The following is an 18,121-nucleotide window of genomic DNA, read 5'->3' as shown; positions in this document are numbered from 1 at the left end:
ACCCTCCATCCAGGGCCAGGAGCAGCCTGAATGAACAGCAGCCCTTCCTGTCCCCAGGGCCACACCACAACTGAAAAGGCAAGGAAGCCCCAGGGCAGGACCCAGAAAGCCCCACCTTTCTTTGGAAAGAAGACTTCCAAAGTCAGGTTCCCCACGGAGCAGAGAGCGGCCTGGCCAAGCTGCCCCCAGGAGAGGGAGCAGGGCCACGGGCTCGCCCCTGGAAGGGCTACAGGGGCTCCTGGGCATAGGCTGGGCAGTGAGTCAGTTATTAGTTGGCAACCAAGTCACCCCTGGTGGGAGCTGCTGTGCCATTATTTGGCTGAGGAAACAGAGGCTTAGAGGACAGGGGTATGCGACCTGTCACTGGAGAATCTGGAGCCCGGGGCTGAAGATGCCTGGGTCTTCCCAGTGATTTTACCAGAATCACTTATTTCTTGGATTTTTTACATTATAGAAAATTACCGAATTAAAAACCAAACCAAGCCGGTTCAGTAGCACTTGCTAATAATCCCAGCTATTTGGGGAGCTGCAGCAGGAAGATCACAGTTTAAGGCCAATCTGGGCAACTTAGTAAGACCCTGACTCAAAACAAGAATTAAAAAGGGCTGGGGTGTAGTTCAGTGGTAGAGCACCCCTGGGTTCAATCATCAGTACCTCAAAACAAAGCAAAACAAAACCCGTCAGAGCCTTCAGAGTCTCCCTAAGACATGTCTATGGGGTTGGGGGACTCCTGGGGGTTGGGGCCCACTCAGCCTGGCTCCTTCTCCACCCTGGGGGCTCCCAGCTCACCTCCACTATTATCCTCCCAAACTCACCTAGCCCAGGTGCCAGTGGCTTCCTACCCCTGTGCAGTTGACTGTGTCCCCCCCCCAACTCCCCCACCCCCGGGAAGCTCCACTTACACATTCCTCCTGGGAGTAGCCAGGGCTTGTTCCCTGGGGCCACCTCTCCTCCCCTGGATCTGTTCTTCAGAACCAGAGCCCCTCTCTCCAGGGAAGAAGAGCTCCTGTAAATCAGGACCCCTGGGAACATCACAGTTCCCTCCTCAGGGACACTTCTCCTCCTCCTATCCCTTTCTCTATTAATCCTTGTGTATTTTTACTCAGGTAATGCAATAGTTTAAAGTACACACACGTGATATTTGCAGAATTTTAAAAGGCAGATAGGCCTGTGATGAAAAGCAGCAGCCCCTCCCCACCTGCCTCACTCCTGATCCTCTCCAAAGACTACCACACTCAACTCTTTTATTTTGGTGCTGGGGGTTGATCCCAGGGCCTCTCAAGAGCTAGACAAGTGTTCTGTCACTGAGCTATATCTCATGCCCTTTTTACTTTAAGACAAGGTCTTACTAAGTGGCCCAGGCTGGCCTTGAGCTTCTCCTGCCTCAGCCTCCTGAGCTGCTGGGATTGCAGGTGTGTGCTGTGGTGCCACCCTTTTGCATTTTTACCAGCATTCTCATGCTGCTGTTACTTGATTGACACATTCTGGCCAGTGGTCACTAGCTATGTTTACAGAAGAGGAGATTGGCTCTCGCACACCCCTGCCCCCGCACCTCTCACACACATACTCGCCCACCGTACTGTTTTTTAATCAACCTTTTAGTTAAACCAATATTCCATTGCTTCATCGCAAGGCTTGCACGAACATTGTTGGCTACTGAGCCAATAAGTACACGATGGTTGAATTTCCTTTCTGGTATAACTTTTACTTTTCGCTGGAAAAAGCTTTATTTTTATTTGGCATGGTGGTTAAAAGCTGCCTAGGGATTGGAGGCAGAGGCTCAGGCCACAGCCCTGATGCCAGGCGATGCAAAGGAGCCCCATCAAAGGCCACTGGGCTCCAGGGCCTCTAGTCGCTTGAGTCTTTCCAAGAGATGCTCGCCCAGGCCAGCCTGGGGGCCCGCAAGACGGCGCAGGTTAGCCAGGCGGTCCCCCATCTTCTTGATGAGCGTCACCTCCTCATCAAGGACATGGTTCTCCAGAAAGTCTCAGAGATGTGGGTCTGTCTGCGGGTAGAACTCAAGGCATGAAGATCCAAAACGGCTTGCACAGGTTCTTCTCCAGAGCCAAGGCAGCTTCCATGGCGCCCAGGGTGTTGCCCCCCCCCCCACCTGAGAAGGTTTCTGACATCCAGGAGGAGGGCAAGGCCGCCGCGCGGGTTTGCATCTTGAGGAGACACTCGGAGGCCTCTCGCTTTTCCTCCACCAACTCACGGAAGAAGTGGCCCAGGCCCTCCAGAACCACATGGTCAGGGTGGAAATCGTAGCCCAGAGAGAGGCAGGTGTAGGAGGCGCGCAGATGCAAATTGACCGGGCAGTTGACTGCAGCCTCCACCTCAGGGGACTAATGCACGAATCTGGGAGGTCATGATTGGGTGTCAAGAAGGAGCTAACCACAAAAAAAAAAAAAAAAACAGAGTTGGCTAGTCCTGGAAGCAGGTCTTGGGCGAGAAGGTGGTCCCGGAGATTGCAAATGGAGATCAGAGTGGAAGGCGGTTTGAAGCTGGAAGAAAAGGTAGTCCCCAGGTCTGTACCATCATCCAAACACAGTTGAAGCAAGAAACGGATCCATGGAAACTCCAGGCTCGTTGGTTGACTTTTACTTTTTCTTGAAGTTAATGGTTGCTTCTATTTTTGGTTGCTCAGTGTGGTAAGCTGCTTCAAGATCGACTGCTGTGCAAAGTGGCTCACGCCTGTTTGGCCAGTGCTGGCAGCTGGAAGTTTGTTAACAAAGTAATTTTATGTTTATAAAGTAATTTTATTTACTTTGTTAACAAAGTAAATTTATGTTAACAAAGTAATCCAGCCACTTAGAAATCAAAATCCTGAACTACAAATATTTCACTATATGGATGATGTATTATTAGCACACAAAGATAAAAACACATTGCTAGAATGTTATGCCACACTTACAAACTTATTAAAAAATTATAATCTAGAGATAGCAATAGATAAAGTACAATTAAATTTTCCAATTAATTATTTAGGAGTTCTATTATCCTCAACCATGGTCCGTCCACCAAAAATTCAAATTCGAGTAGATCAACTCAAATCACTTAATGACTTTCAAAAGTTATTAGGAGACATAAATTGGATAAGGCCTTATTTAGGTATACCAACAGGAGAGTTGGGACCTTTATTTGATATCCTACAAGGTCCATCAGATCCAAATTCACCCCGAATGTTAACGCCTGAAGCAAGAAAGGCATTAAAAATCATTGAAACATATATGGAAAATATGCATTTGGATAGAATTGATATAAGTTTGCCTTTATTATTTATTGTACCCTTTATTGTCTTTTTGGTCATTGCATCCTGTAATTTTTCCAAAAATGACAAGAAAAACACCTATCATGAATGCTCCAAATATATTCACTGATGGGTCAAATAATGGTACAGCAGCAGTCGTTACCCCTGATCAAACTTTTACATTTTTAGTACCCAAACAATCAGCTCAAAAGGTAGAGCTTAATGCAGTTTTACAAGCTTTTGTGATGTTTAAAGATTCTGTATTTAATTTATTTTCTGATAGTCAGTATGTAGTTAATGCTATAGTATCTCTTGAAGATGCTGGTAGGATTTCCCCTTCTTCTACTGTTTTCTCTTTGCTTTCCACTATACAAAGTCTAATCTGGGACAGAAAAGATCCATTCTTTATAGGACATATCAGGGCACATACAGGATTGCCTGGAGCCCTTAGTTTGGGCAATGATTTAGCAGATAAAACTACACATGACATACATATTTTCTCTACACTAGAAGAAGCTATAAATTTTCATAAAAAGTTCCATGTCAATGCTAATACTTTACAAAAGCGTTTTAAAATAACTAAGGAACAACCTAGACAAATAATAAAACAATGTCAAAATTGTGTGACCTTTTTACCACAAGTTAATCTTGGAGTCAATCCTAGAGGATTGATACCTAACCATATTTGGCAGATGGACGTCACACACTTGCCAGAATTTGGAAAATTAAAATATTTGCATGTTACAGTTGATACTTCTTCTGGATTTTTGATGGGCTCCCTTCATGCCGGAGAAAAAACTAAAGATGTTATAGCTCATTGCTTACAAAATTTTGCCACTGTGGGCGTTCCAAAACAGTTAAAAACAGATAATGCCCCTGGTTATACTTCTACCTCTTTTAAACAATTTTGCTCAACATTTGGCATTACTCATATAACAGGAATCCCATACAATCCACAGGGACAAGGCATAGTTGAAAGAACTTATCAAACTATTAAAATGTACTTATTAAAGCAAAAAGACGGAATTGGGAAGGGGTATACATTCCCCAAAGATAAACTTAAAATAACCCTTTTTACTCTAAACTTTTTAAATTTGGATTCGTCAGGACTTAGTGCTGCGGAAAGCCATATGTGTCCAAAAAATGTACATAAGCCCAAGGTACTTTGGAAGGATATTCTAACAGGACAATGGAAAGGTCCTGACCCAGTAATTGTCTGGAGTCGAGGGTCTGTTTGTGTGTTTCCACAGGGAGAACAGCAGCCGATTTGGATTCCAGAGAGATTAACCAAGGTCCTGACCCAGTGATTGTCTGGAGTCGGGGGTCTGTTTATGTGTTTCCACAGGGAGAACAGCAGCCGATTTGGATTCCAGAAAGATTAACTAAAGCGATTTCTACAGACCAAAAAGAAGATGATTTGGCTCAAATCCATAACAACTGATATCCAAAACTCCAGTTTGGCTATTCTTACATCTGCAACAGAACCAGGATGCTTTTTTCAATATCTATTTTATTATTGCCCTTTGCCATATCATGAAGTTCTATTTTGTTTTTTGAGCTCATACAGACCTAGGTTAATGATTTGCTGATCAGTTCTATTTTTTGACTATAGAGTTTTTAAACATTGCAATGGAGATTTCACCTGTAAAAAGTTATAAGGCCTTTACTATAATGTTATGTGTTGTATGTATTATATTATGTGTGCACACTTGTGTTTTGTGTTATATGTTTGAATGTACGTATGTCCATATATCATATATGATGAGCGCTCATGATAAAATGGATCCAAATATTTTTTTTTCACGTGATTTATATGGTTTAATTTAAATTGGGTAAACAACTGTTGAGGATTGTTTTAATATGTAAACAAAAAAGAAGGTTAACAGATCTGTTTGTTTACTTTCACCTTTCCTTTTCATTATATTTAATAATTCTCTTAAAGATAATGTAAATTGTTAAGAAAATTGTTTTCTTTTAGTGCCTTCTGTAGTGTTACATAATTTTTTCTTTAGCCATTATTGCCAGAATTCCTATCTTCATCCCAGTGCCGGTGAAGACAATGTAAATTGTTAAGAAAATTGTTTTCTTTTAGTGCCTTCTGGAATGTTACTTAATTTTTTCTTTAGCCATTATTGCCAGAATTCCTATCTTCATCCCAGTGCTGGTGAAGTCAAAGATAAAACCAATCTACAGCTTCTACAATAGCCATCACTGAACTGCTTGCAGAACTTGCCTGGACACATTGTGAGCTCACCTGTATGCATTGTGAACTATCTGTTGGTGCAGCGACTTGTGGTAGTGTTGGGGTATTTTTGCTGATGATGTCACCGGTGGTACAATTTTTCAAAGGAGCCCTCAATTGGCTTAATGTCATGGCATTTTGCATCCTCCTCTACTAGTGATGGTCTAAAATTTGGGGGCCAACAGAGGTGAGGCAAAGAACCTCACCCCCCCACAGGTGCAAAGGCCTATCCACAAGTATGGCTGTATGCTGGACCGGTAGTCAGTGACGGGTATGATCCAATTGCAGTGGTACCAACCTAAGACAGGAGGCTGACGCCTAGAAGTCAGTTCATCCGATGACGGGTAAGGACCATATGTTGAATTGGACTGCCTAACAGGCACGGTCCCTAAGCCACATGCTTGTTGTTTAAACAGAGAGGGGGAGATGTTGAGAGCCACAGCCAAAGGGGCCCCAGCAAACTTCCAGCTGCCAGCAAACTTCCAGCTGCTGGCTGATGATTGGCTCACAGCGGCCCCAGCAACATCTAGCTGATTGGCTCCTCGGCCCCAGCAACATCTAGCTGATTGGCTCCTCTGCGGTGATGCTCATTGGGCTGTTTCCCTGCCCTTTCAGACCACGGAGCTGCTCATTGGGGGACTTTTTTGGCTCCGCCCACGTGACCCAGCCAATCGGCCTCGAGCAGGAGGATTGTGGGAGGTGGGGAGAAGCTTGTGTGGGAGAGAGAGGCTTGTGGAAAGCCGGTGGTGGCAGTTGAGGCTCTGAGGGTTTTTCCTGAGAGACTATTTTGTTTGTCGTGTGTGGTTCTAAAAATAAAGTTCGTTTCTTTTGACAAGTGGCTCCTGATTGTGCCCAGCCAGACTGCGGCAGGCCAGCAGCTTGGGAGGCTGAGGTGGGAGGATCACAAGTTCAAAGCCAGCCTCAGCAAAAACGAGGTGCTAAGCAGCTCACTGAGACTCTGTCTCTAAATAAAATGCAAAGTAGGGCTATGGATACAGCTTACTGGTTGAGTGCCCCTGAGTTCAATCCCTGGTAGTAAAAAAAAAAAAAAAAAAGATCGATTAAAGATCCCTGCCTCCTGGTTCTCATATCCACTTGTGGACCCCTTCCCTTAAGCATGGGAATGACTCACTGTAACCAAGAGAGGGTGACAGCCAGGCACGGTGGTGCACTCTTATAATCCTAGTAGCTTGGGAGTCTGAGGCAGGAGGATCATAGGTTTGAGGTCAGCTTCAGCAATTTAGTGAGGCCCTAAGCAACTTAGCGAGACCCTGTCTCAAAATAAAATATAAAAAGGTCTGGAGATGTGGCTCAGTTGTTAGTGCCTCTGGGTTCAATCCCTGATAAGCCCCCAGAAATGACAAAGGCGGCAGAATGTCTGTGATCATGTGATGTAAGACTTCAGCACCAATTTTAGTCAGCTTTTTCACTGTGACTAAAAGTTCTGATCAGAACAATTTTAAAGGAGGACAAATTTGAGGCTCACAGTTTCAGAAGTCTTAGTCCCTAGAAGGCCGGCTCCATTCCTTGGGGCTCTAGGTGAGGCAGAACACTGTGGTGGAAGACTGTGGCAGAGAGAAGCAGCTCACATGGTGAGCAGGAAGCAGAGAGAGAGAGACTCAACTTTTCAGATACAAACGTCTGCCCCATACCCGTGCCTCCAATGAACCACTTCCTCCAGCCACAGCCCACCTGCTTCCAGTTCCACTCAGTTAATCCCACAGGGATTAATCACTGATTAGGGTAAGGCTATCACCCAATCATTTCTCCTCCAAACCTGTTTGCATTGTCTCTTCTTGCATTGAGCTTTTGGGGGACACCACACTGAAACCATAGCAGCACTCTCTTGCTTGAGCCTCTTCCTCCCTGATGGACTTAGAAGAGGAATCTTCAGTGTTGTGTACAGCCTGTGCTGGGGGGTCCACGCGGCAAGAAACCACAGGTGGCCTGTAGGAGTTGAGGAAGCCTCTGAAATCTGCAAGTGACTTTAGTGACCTCTGAAGTAGGTCCTTCCCTGGTCAATCCTCAGATAATTCTGAAGTTCCAGCAGCTCTGTGAGACTCATTTTGTTTTGTTTTGGTCGTTGGCATTGAACCCACAGGTGCTTAACCACTGAGCCATATCCCCAGCCCCTTTTTATTTTTTATTTTGAGACAGGGCCTCACTAAATTGCTGAGGCTGGTCTTGAACTTGCAATCTTCTTGCTGCAGCCCACCAAATTGCCGGGATTACTGGTGTGCACTACTGCACCAGCTTTGTGAGCCTCTTAAGCAGAGGATCCAGTGAAGTCATACCCAGATTCTATTTTTTCTTTTTCTTTTCAGGACTAAGGACCAAACTCAGGGCCTCGTGGGAGCTAGGCAAGTGATCTGCCACTGAGCAAAACCCCCAACCCCATGTTCAGATTCTTTTTTTTTTGGTCGGGGGGGTACTAGAGATTGAACTCAGGGGCACCCAACCACTGAGCCACATCACCAGCCCTATTTTGTATTTTATTTAGAGACAGGGTCTCACTGAGTTGCTGAGTGCCTCACTTTTTGCTGAGACTGGTTTCAAAATTACAATCCTCCTGTCTCAGCCTCCTGAGCCACTGGGATTACTGTGCACAACTGCGTCATGTCCAGATTCTTGATACATTGAAACAGCAGTGAATTTGTGCTGATCTGTTAGACAGCAATAGATAATTAATAACTTAGCTTTTGGGCTGGGGCTGTAGCTCAGTCGTAAAGTGCTTGCCTTGCATGTGTGAGGCCCTGGGTTCGATCCTCACATAAAAATAAGGATATTGTGTGTCCATCTACAACTAAAAAAATTTAAAAAAATAATAATAAAAAAACTTAGCTTTCTTCGTATCCATCTATAAGTCCTCACAGTGCTTCAACATTCTCTCAGTATTATTTTCTATGCACCAAGTGTGCCCTCATCCTTGCCCCATGGTCTCCCTCCCAGAAGCCTACCTCTTGCAACAGTTTTTGCTGGTGGCTTCCTAGACCTACAGCATGGTTGCTGTTGACTGAGGTTTTCCCTCTCTTGAGTTGGATCCCCATTTCCTGAATCACGTCTTTTTATTGGTTTCCTCCCTCATTTTGCTGGAGAAATTCTCCAGTAGTTTCCTGAGAAAAGGTACATGAGAGATTGATTTGTTTAATCCTTGCATTTCTGAAAGGGTCTTTATCCAACCATATACTTGATGATAGTTTGGCTGGGTATATTATTCCAAGCTGAAATCATTCCCCCCAACATTTTGTGTGTGTGGTGCTGGGGATTGAACCCAGGGCCTTGTGCAAGCAAGGCAAACACTCTACCCACTGAGTGTATCCCCAGCCTCTCCCACACAGTTTGAAGACATTTCTCCATTGCCTTCCAGCTTTTAGTGCTGCTACTGGTGAGCTGATGAACCCACAGCCTTTTTTACCCTCAGTCCTTTACGTAAGACTCACTTATCCTCTCTGGATGTATAGGACCTTTGATTTATCCCTGGTGACCCCACCCCAACCCCAACACCAACCCACAGTAGTGGGGAATAAATCCAGGTATTCTCAGCCTTGGCCCTTTTTATTTTTTGAGACCGAGTCTTGCTAAGTTTCCCAGGCTGGCCTTGAATTTGTGATCTGGGATGATAGGTGAGTCCCACTGCATCTGGCAAAACCCCATGGTACAGGTGTTCTATTTGCTTATTTGCAGGGCTGGGAGTTGAACCTAGGGCCTTGTGCATGCTAGGCACGTGCTCTACCACCAAGCCACATCCCAGGCCTCTGTGGCCATAATCTTACTGTTTAGAACCAACATCCAGGTCTGGTCTGCACTCCGGGGCGATTAGACAAGGGCATGGATACCAGAAGACAGGGAATCACAGTGGTCACACTGTGGCTGTCTACCACAGGGCTCCAGTCCCTCTGCAAGCGGGCCATCCTCTGGTCTCCTTCTTCCCCCTCAGCACCCAGGGCCCAGTCCCAGCCTCATTTTATTCTCCGGTAGCCCAGAACATGGGTGCTTTGGGCTGGCACACGTGCTTGGGAGCTGCACCTGCTTCTTTGCTGAGCCCTGTCAGTTTTGTCTTTCTCATCTGAGGTCATCTCCCCTTTTGTGTTTATTCCTTTCATCCTTTGCCATGATTTTCATGAAGTTTCCAGAGGAAGCAGAGAGAGGTACAAGGTTTATTCTCCGTGTTTGTTGGACATGCCGCTCCACCACTAAGCCTTCCCATCCAGCAGTCCTCACTTTTGCCCCACCCTACAGGTCCCCTCATTCCCGCCTCTCCACTCGGCCACGCCCACCCAGGCACAGGGCCTCTGACTGCTCCCCTGCCTGCTCCTCAGCCTGACCCTGAGCTTCTAGGGCATTGGGAGCCCCTCCCTGCCTCTGTGCCTTTCCCTCTCTGGACCTCCTCCTCAGCCCGCCCACCTGCCTCCTGGCACCTCTCCCTGGTGACTCCTATCCATCTCCTGTCTGGACACCTCCCCTGGGAATTCTTCTGTTCATGCTGCCAGGAGAGCTCCGGCTCTTCATCCTGGTTAGCCCACCACAGCCAGGACCTAACAGGATTCTACAGAGAGCAGCAAAATGGGCATCGCACCCATCTCCCTCACTGTCCCCAGGAAGCCACTTCAGAGTGGGGCAGCACCAACCCATGTGGTGTTGCATCAGGAAGCAAGATTCTTTTCTTTCCAGACTGGCAGAGCCCTGGGAAGGCGCGGAGGCCAGGGGGATCTACTAAAACACCCAGAGCGGCTCGGCACCCCTGCTGTGGCCCCTCATGCAACTGGGCTGAAATCCAAAGGCTGCTTGCAGCCCACAATCCTCCTGGCTCTCTGCTCCCTGCCCCCATGGTGTGCTTCCTTCCAGGGAGTTCTGGAATCCTTGTCTCAGGGCCAGTGGCTTAGAGCACTTTCTTCCCCTTCCCCCACCCCTTCAGTAGTCCTGCACTGACACCCTGCCTCTCTTAATTGCTCCCGCCCCGGGAGGTGGCCACAGATCACCTTTGTAACTGACTTAGTGTGGACCCAGGCTTCCTGCTCCCCCACCCCCCTCCCCAACTGTAAGGCAGACCTGGGGTCTGTGTTTATGTCACTCAAGACATGTCTGCAGGCTCAGGAAGCACCTGTTGAGAGAAGCAAGGAATATAGAAAACTGGACCCAGTGCAGAGGGAGAGGGGGCAGCCCACTCTGCCAGCTCAGGGTAAATGAAATCCATCCGGTACACTTGGGGTCAGGTGGGCCCCCAAGACTCTGAGTGGCCTGGAGCCAATAAGCTGAAGGGCCAAGGCCAGGGCAAGTCCAGCCTCAGACCTGGATGTGCCCAGGGTCTCTGGCATCAGGACTGCTCTCTGCACTCACCCTCTCCCTCTTGGATGAGCTCCACCTCTGAGGTGGCCCTGATATTACCAAGTCACCACTCCTGGCTCCTGCCTGGCTCTTCTCCAAACTACAGGGGGTATGCTGATGGCCAGGCTCAGAACCAGGAGGGTAGGGAATCACCCTGTGGCCAGCAGCATGGACCGGTGGGGTCTTATGGGAAGAAGGAGACCAGAGTGGGATCAATCCTCAGGCCCCAAGAGGCCTAGCTGCAGAGAGCTCTCAGGCCACTGAGCCAGTGTCTGCACGCAGGTGGGGAGTCCCAGGATGCCAGACGCACAGCCTAGGCACCAAGACAGAGTTGGAGAAAGGAGCAGGCTAGTGAGTCCCTTCCTGACCCCCAGGACACCAAAAAAAGGACCCACTCCTGGCTGGTGGTGAGTCACTAAGTAGGCTTGAAGGATAAGGTGGGCCTGCCAGAGCTGGCAAGGTGTTTGGAGTGGGCCCCAGGGCAGGAGAGAGAGCTTAAAGAGTCAGACCCCTGGTTCTGATGAAAACACTGCTCTGATTCCATTTGCTGCCTGTAAAATTGGTCCATCAGTCCCCTCCCCGCAAGGCCAGGGACTCAAGACAGGGCGGGGAAGAGCAGGGCTGGGACAGGGTTCAAAGTCCCCACATAGTCTCTCCAGGGGGAGGGGAGCCCGCCCTCTGTAGGCTGCGGAGCCGCTCACCGCTGGCCCCCAGAGATCGAGCCTGAGTCCCCAGGCCACGGCCCCCACCCGCAAGTCCGGGGGATGCAAATGCCCCATCCCGACCCCTGCAGGCCACTGAGCCCGGGGTCCAAACCGTCCCCCCGAGGGCGCACGCCCAGCCCCGCGCCGGGGAGTGGACAGAGGCCACCCCGGAGTGGGGTCCCGGACACGGTCATCTGTGGGTGTGGCTTCCTGTATTTTCCGAGGTGGTTTTCTCTCTGCTTCTTCCAGCGAGGGCGTTACTGTTGGTGATGGACGGCCACACGCCCTCCCAAGAAAGAGGCAGGCGGCTCGGCGCCCATTTCCCGGGCCCGGACGCCCAGGCTGGCTGCGCTGGGCACTCGCGGGGGCTGGGCGGCGGCCGGGGCCTGCGGGCCCGCGTGGCCAGGAACAGTCAAGCCCGCCCTCCTGGCCCCGAACCCGGGCCGGCCGCGCGCCCCTGGCCCGCCGGGCGCCGGAGGAGGGCGCGCCGCGGGGGCCGGGAGGAGCCTCTCGGATTTCAACCCGCCGCGTTCCCGGCAGCTTCGCGCAGATGTTCTCCCGCGGGGCCTCCCGGGCCGCCTTTCAGGGGCTCGTGGCCCTTCGGGGTCCGAGTCCGCGGTCCGAGGCGCCATCCCCTCCTGGTCCGCTTAGTGAGCACCTGGCGGGGATGCGGAGCCCCAGGGCCGGCGCGGAGAGGCTGGGTCCCCTCTTGTGTGCCAGGTCCCCCGCTGGCCCGGCCTTCTTCCTGCCTCCCAGTGCCTCCACAGGGAGAAATTATTTGCCTCCTGTGACAGTGGAAGAAACGGAGGCCCAGAGAGGTTAGGTCACTTTGTCAAGCTCAGCAATCGGGCTTTGAGTGCAGCCTTGAAGAAGGAAGGAGCTGGACGTTTGAAGAAGGGAAGATGGCAGCTTAGGCAGGAGAACAGCTAGAGCAAAGGATGGGGGTGGGCCGCGGATGCAGGGGCTAGAGATGGAGGTGGAGGCAGACAGCAAGGCTGGGTTGGAGGATGAGGGCCCAGGAAACCGGATGCATCTGTGCAAGGTCAGTGGAGGCTTGCTTAGCTGGACTTCGGAGAACTCAGTGGGAATAACAATGGTCCAGAGTCCAGTGTTTGCTGGAGAAATTTTTTTGTTTGTTTTGTTTTTGTACTTGGAATAGAACCCGTTGAGTGCTACATCCCCAGGTTTTTTTTTTTTGTTGTTGTTGTTGTTTTTTCTTTTTTCTTTTTTTTGGGGACAGAATCTCCCTAAGTAGCAAGGGCTGACTTGGGATCCTCCTGCCTGAGCCTCCCCAGTCCCTGGGATTATAGGCCTGTGCCACAGTGCCTGGCTTGCTGGAGAGATTCTAAGGCCAGTCAGGAGGGGCAGAGAGGACCATGGAGTAGGGGACAGGCATTGGCTGGGGCCTGTGACACCTGATGAGTGCTGGGAGTTTTATCTGGGGGAAATCAAATGTCTGAATTGGCGGGAAATAGGCTGGATCTTAAAGCCTGCTCTGCACAAATCCCTCATGTGCACCAGAAGTTTTGGAAATGGTTTGAGAGGCCTGGTGGGCTCCCTGAAGGAGGAGGAGGAGGCACCTGGCAGTATGCTAGCCTGGCCAATGGAGGGCAGCCCGGTGGCTCCATGCAGCATACTGTCTCCTAGGGCAGCAGATGCTGAGGGCAGACAACAGCAGGCGGGGTATTTGGTAAACAGGTTGGACAGGAGCCCTCTGGGTGGGGTTTCTGACTTATTACCTGTGCCTCATGTGAAAGGCCACATCTGGGCATCAGCTTCTGTGGGTCTGGGGTGGCTTTGGCCCACTGAGAAGGTAGAGTGTGTGGCCACAGCCAGGACCAGGCCCTAACTCCCACCCACCACCCAAACAGAAACCTCTGGCCCTCCCCCCGCCTAGCGCTGAGCCCTGTCTGCCTTAGCAGCACCCTGTGCCCTGTGTCTTTGCACCGCCAGGCTGGGGGGGGCGGTCTGCACCACAACTCCCCCACCTCCCCTTCCTCTCTCCCTTCCCTTACCCTGCCCTTGGCTTCCCCTCCCCTCAGCTGCCTACTCAGTCTTTATTGGACATTCTTGTCCACAGAGCCCTTGGGCCCTGGCCTCAGCCCTCTTCTGCCCAATTGGAATCCTGCTGTCCTGGGGCGAGCTCCTTTCTCTGGGATTCCTCAAGACCTCCTTTGCTCCCTCCCCTGCTTAGAGTCTCCACAGGGCTGATTCTGAGCCTACCTCCTCCTGAACTTCAGACCCAAATATGATCCCATGGGACACACACACCCATGTCTGGCGGGCCCCTCAGGCATAGCATACCCAGCCCAGCTTCCTCCTTGGGTTCAAACCCATGTGGATTGGAATCCCTACCAGCTGCAGGTCTTGGGGGCTGTAGGATGTAAGAACAGGCTACTTTCCCTGTGCCTGGTGAAATGGGGAAAATATCAGAGTGACCTCCTGGCAGTGGGGAGGGGTCACATAAAGTTCCCCATGTGACCCAGGGAAGAGGCCAGTGATGGCTGTACTTAATCTATGGCCCTTATCTAGCTCCACCAGGACTGTTGCTGGGTTGGAGGTGGCCTCCAAGAAGGCATGGGTAGGGAGGTTGACCCGTGAGCAGAGCGGGGCAGAAGTGACAGGGCTCACTTTTTTTTTTTTTCATTTATTTTTTAGGTGTAGATGGACACAACACAATGCTTTTATTTTTATGTGGTGCTGAGGATTGAACCCAGGTCCCGCCTGTGCTAGGGGAACGCTCTACCGCTGAGCCACAATCCCAGCCCCAAGGGCTCACTTTTGACGTTAGGTTAAAAGAGGCTGACTTCTGATTTGGGGTGACATGACCCCTCCACCATCTTGCTCTCTGGCTGGGAGAGATGCCAGATGCCACGCCCAGCAGCCCAAGGAGAGGTCCACATGGGCAGAGCCTGAGGCCACCAGCAGCCTCATAGATGTGCTGAGAAGCAGATCTCCCCAAAGCAAGCTACAGATGGCTGCCTGCTGTCCCCATTGCAGACTGCAAGACCCTGGATTAAGTGGGCCAAATGTGTTTGGTTCCTGACCTGCCTGGTAATAAATGAGATAGTAAATGTTTCATTTTCAGCTGCTGAGTTTTAGGGTGATTGATCATGCAGCAATAGATGCCTAAGAAAGAAGTTGATTTAAAAGCCACACTTGGCCAAGTGCAATGGCACATGCCTGTAATCCTAGTGGCTGAGGCAGGAGGATTGAGAGTTCAAAGCCAACCTCATCAATGGCGAGGTGCTAAGCAACTCAGTGAGACCCTGTCTCTAAATACAAAAATGGGGCTGGGAATGTGGCTCAGTGGTGAATTGCTCCTGAGTTCAATCCCTGGTACCCTTCCCCCCAAAAAAAGCCACACTTGAAGCATTTTGATGTCACTCATGTAGGAATAGACAACCTCGGCTGGTGCATCTGCAGTCTCCTCTCTGCTTGCTGGGAGGTGGGCTTTGAGACCTCCATGACTGGCAGTCTTTGGTGGTCTGCTTCCACTTCTGTAGATGCAGAACTTGAGGACTAGGAGAGAGTCCTCTATGCTCAGGAGCCTCTGGGATTTGTGCCCTTCCCCACCTTACAACTGTCTCCTCTATACCTGATTCTATAGGAATTTTTTTTTCCAGTACTGGGGATTGGAGCCAGGGTCACTCTGCCACTGAGCTACATTCCCAGGTCTTTTTCTTTATTCTTTTTGAAACAGGGTCTTGTTAAATTGCCCAGGCTGGACTGGAATTTAACATGCTCCTTCCTCAGCCTCTGGAATGCTGGGATCATAGCCCTGTGCCACTGTGCCTGGTTTCAATAGCAATTTTTTGTCTGTTTGTTTTTTGGTACTGGAGATTTAACGCAGGGTGCTTTACCCCTGAGTTGCATCCCCAGTCCTTTCTGCTTTTATTTATTTATTTATTTTTTTTTTTGAGACAGGTTCTCACTAAGTTGCTTAGGAGCCTTGAATTGAATTTAGGATCCTCCTGCCTCAGCCTCCTGAATTGTTGGGATTACAGGCATGCACCACCACACCCAGCTCTTCAATGACAAATTTAAAATTAAATTACTTTTAACAAATCTTTCCAAAATATCAACCTAGGGAGAGAGCAACTCTGTATTTTTGCACTCATTCTGGCAGCTTGCATAGTATTTAATGAACAAACCCATTAATGTGTTTAATAGGTATAAAGAGATTGGGAACAAAGCATGTGGCCCTCAAGGGGTGGGACAGAGGCTCAGGGAAGGCTTGAAGCAGCCCCAGTCAGGGAAGTGGTGCTTGTGGTGGTGGTGGTGGTGGGGGGGCTCTAGGAGCTCCTGGGATGGCACCACTGCACTGGTATGGATGGGTGCTGTGCCCTTTGGAGAGTGTCAGGAGGATCCCCGGGTGCTTTGGGGGGGGGGGGAGGCACTCAATGCAGCAGCTGGCTTAGTGCCACTGGGTCAAGAGAATGTCTGCTTTGGTCTCTCCAGCTTCTGGGGCCTCTTAAGGCCTAAATCTAGAGGACGTCTCTGACTGACTCCTCCCCATTTACCTCCATATTCCACCAATCGCTAAGTCTCCAAGGTTATGCCTCCCACTTTTCTGAGCCCATTTTGTCCCTCCCAGGAGCCTTCCTCTCCAGCTCAGAGGCTGCCTTGGGCTCTGCCCCTCCCACGAGCTGCAGAAGTGTCCCTTCAGGCTTGCTGCCTCCCAACCCACCTGGTTGCTGCCCTGCCCACCTTCTCCTGCCCTCTGAGCGCAGGCTTTCCCACCTGGCTCCAGGTGCTGCCCGGCCACGCCCCCTGCCCCTGCCCCCCTGGCGCAGGATGTGCTGGGGCTCTGGGTCTACCAGCTGGGACTCATTTATCTGTCCTCTGAGCCTCCCTGTTGTCCCAAAATGGGGATAACAAGCAATGCTGGCCACCCTTGCCCTTGGCTGAATAGTGGGAGGATTAGATAACAGAGTTAAAAGGGCTCCAGAGCATCACGGGCTTTTCCAAGGGCTGTTATTGTTTTTATTATCATCATCATCATCATCATCATTATTATTATTATTTAAAGTCAGTATTTTTTCTGTTTATTTAACTCTATTTATTTATATTTTATGTGGTGCTGAGGTTTGAACCCAGCGCCTCACACATGCTAGGCAAGCGCTCTACCACTGAGCCCTAGCCCAGCCCCACTATTATTATTATTATTATTACCGTCCTGGTCCTCACCACTCAGAAAACCAGATGGTCAGAATCATAGATGGCTATTAAAAAGGGCCAAACATGGCCGGCTTCGGGCGTAGCTCAGAGATGGAGCGCTGGCCCATTGGAGACGCCTGGGTTCAATCCCAGCACCAAGAAGGAGAGCGCCAGAATCTACCAGGTCCTTCTCCAGACCCCAGGGAGGGTAGGAGGAGCAGGGAGGGATGGGCAGACCCCTGTAGGTCAGGCGGGGAGGAGGAGGCCTGCAGCCCACTTGGCCTCCTTCCCGGTTGGTGGTGGCCAACCAGGGCTTGCAGGGCTTTGAGGGGCCACTAAAAATTTTTAATTTCTTTCATCAGAAGGATAAAAATGAATTTTTAGGATGAACAAAGTGCTCTAATACATAATGTTGATATATTCACCTTTATACCGGTGCATCCGAAAATTAAAAATTCACATTTTTTTATGGAAGAAAAGGTCAAGGAAAGCAACAGAAATGGACCCAGGCGCTGGGGATGTGGTCATGTGGCACAGTGGCAGAGCCCTTGACCAGCATGTACAGGCCCTGGGCTTGATCCCCCAGAGTGCAGCAAAGAAAGAAAAGAAAATCAATGTAGCCTGAGCCAGAGCAAGGATCTGTGGTTGTTGTTGTTGTTCTGGGGATTTAACCCGGGGCACTGAGCCGCATCTCCAGCCCTTTTCATTTTTCATAGGTCTCCGCAGGCCACCTGGAACTGGAAACCATCCTGCCTCAGCCTCCCAAGGCTGGGGTCATAGTCAGGTGCTGCTGGGCCCTGCTACTCTGGGCTCTTACCTCTGAAGGGGGTGTGACTGCATGAGCCCTGGGGAGAGAGGCTCTGCAGTGCTCCTGGCCGTGGCTTCCTCCATCCATCCATTCCTCCAGCGGGGACCTCTGGTCCCTGACCTGGCACTAGGGACACACCCTGAAGAAGGCAGGCAAGGTCTGGGTGTACAGGGATGGAGAAGGAAGACAGAACACTGCTAGGCAGACACGAAGAGGCTTTTCAACAGCCACACTGCGGCCCAAGATCCCTTCATCCCTACCCAGCAAGAGGCTCTGGGAGCTGAAGCCAGATGGACCCAAGAGGCTGTAGTGACACTAGCACTGTCCATGCCCCTGCTGGGGGCACCTGGGAGCCAAGAGCACTGCCCATGGCAGTATAAGAGCACGGGCGGCTCACATCAGCAGCCCCAGAGTCGGCCCTCACCACGTCCTCCACTTGTCTTGGCAGCTGGGCACCTTCTGAGCACGGGTGCCCTGGATGCTTGCCTTGAATCGCTGGGGACAGGAGCAGCTCACTCACCTGCCTTCCAGGTGTGGGGCTTGCAGGGGGGAAAGGGGGACACAGAACTGTTTCCAGGGGCTGGGGATGTGGCTCAAGCTGTAGCGCGCTCGCCTGGCATGCGTGCGGCCCGGGT

The 18,121-nt window shown here is 50.4% G+C and overlaps 1 pseudogene; it reads right to left on the bottom strand.

Annotated features, from left to right (window-relative positions):
* Positions 1-1,822: 1,822 nt before the first annotated feature.
* LOC124098301 (ferritin light chain-like) lies at positions 1,823-11,593 on the bottom strand (annotated as a pseudogene).
* Positions 11,594-18,121: the final 6,528 nt, after the last annotated feature.

This window comes from Marmota monax, unplaced genomic scaffold, assembly GCF_021218885.2.
Source record: "Marmota monax isolate L192 unplaced genomic scaffold, Marmota_monax_Labrador192_F-V1.1 WCK01_AAM20220418_F8-fsc00190, whole genome shotgun sequence".
Lineage (NCBI taxonomy): Eukaryota > Metazoa > Chordata > Mammalia > Rodentia > Sciuridae > Marmota > Marmota monax.
The sequence above is the reverse complement of the archived record's forward strand: the minus strand, read 5'-3'. Positions and strand labels throughout refer to the sequence as shown.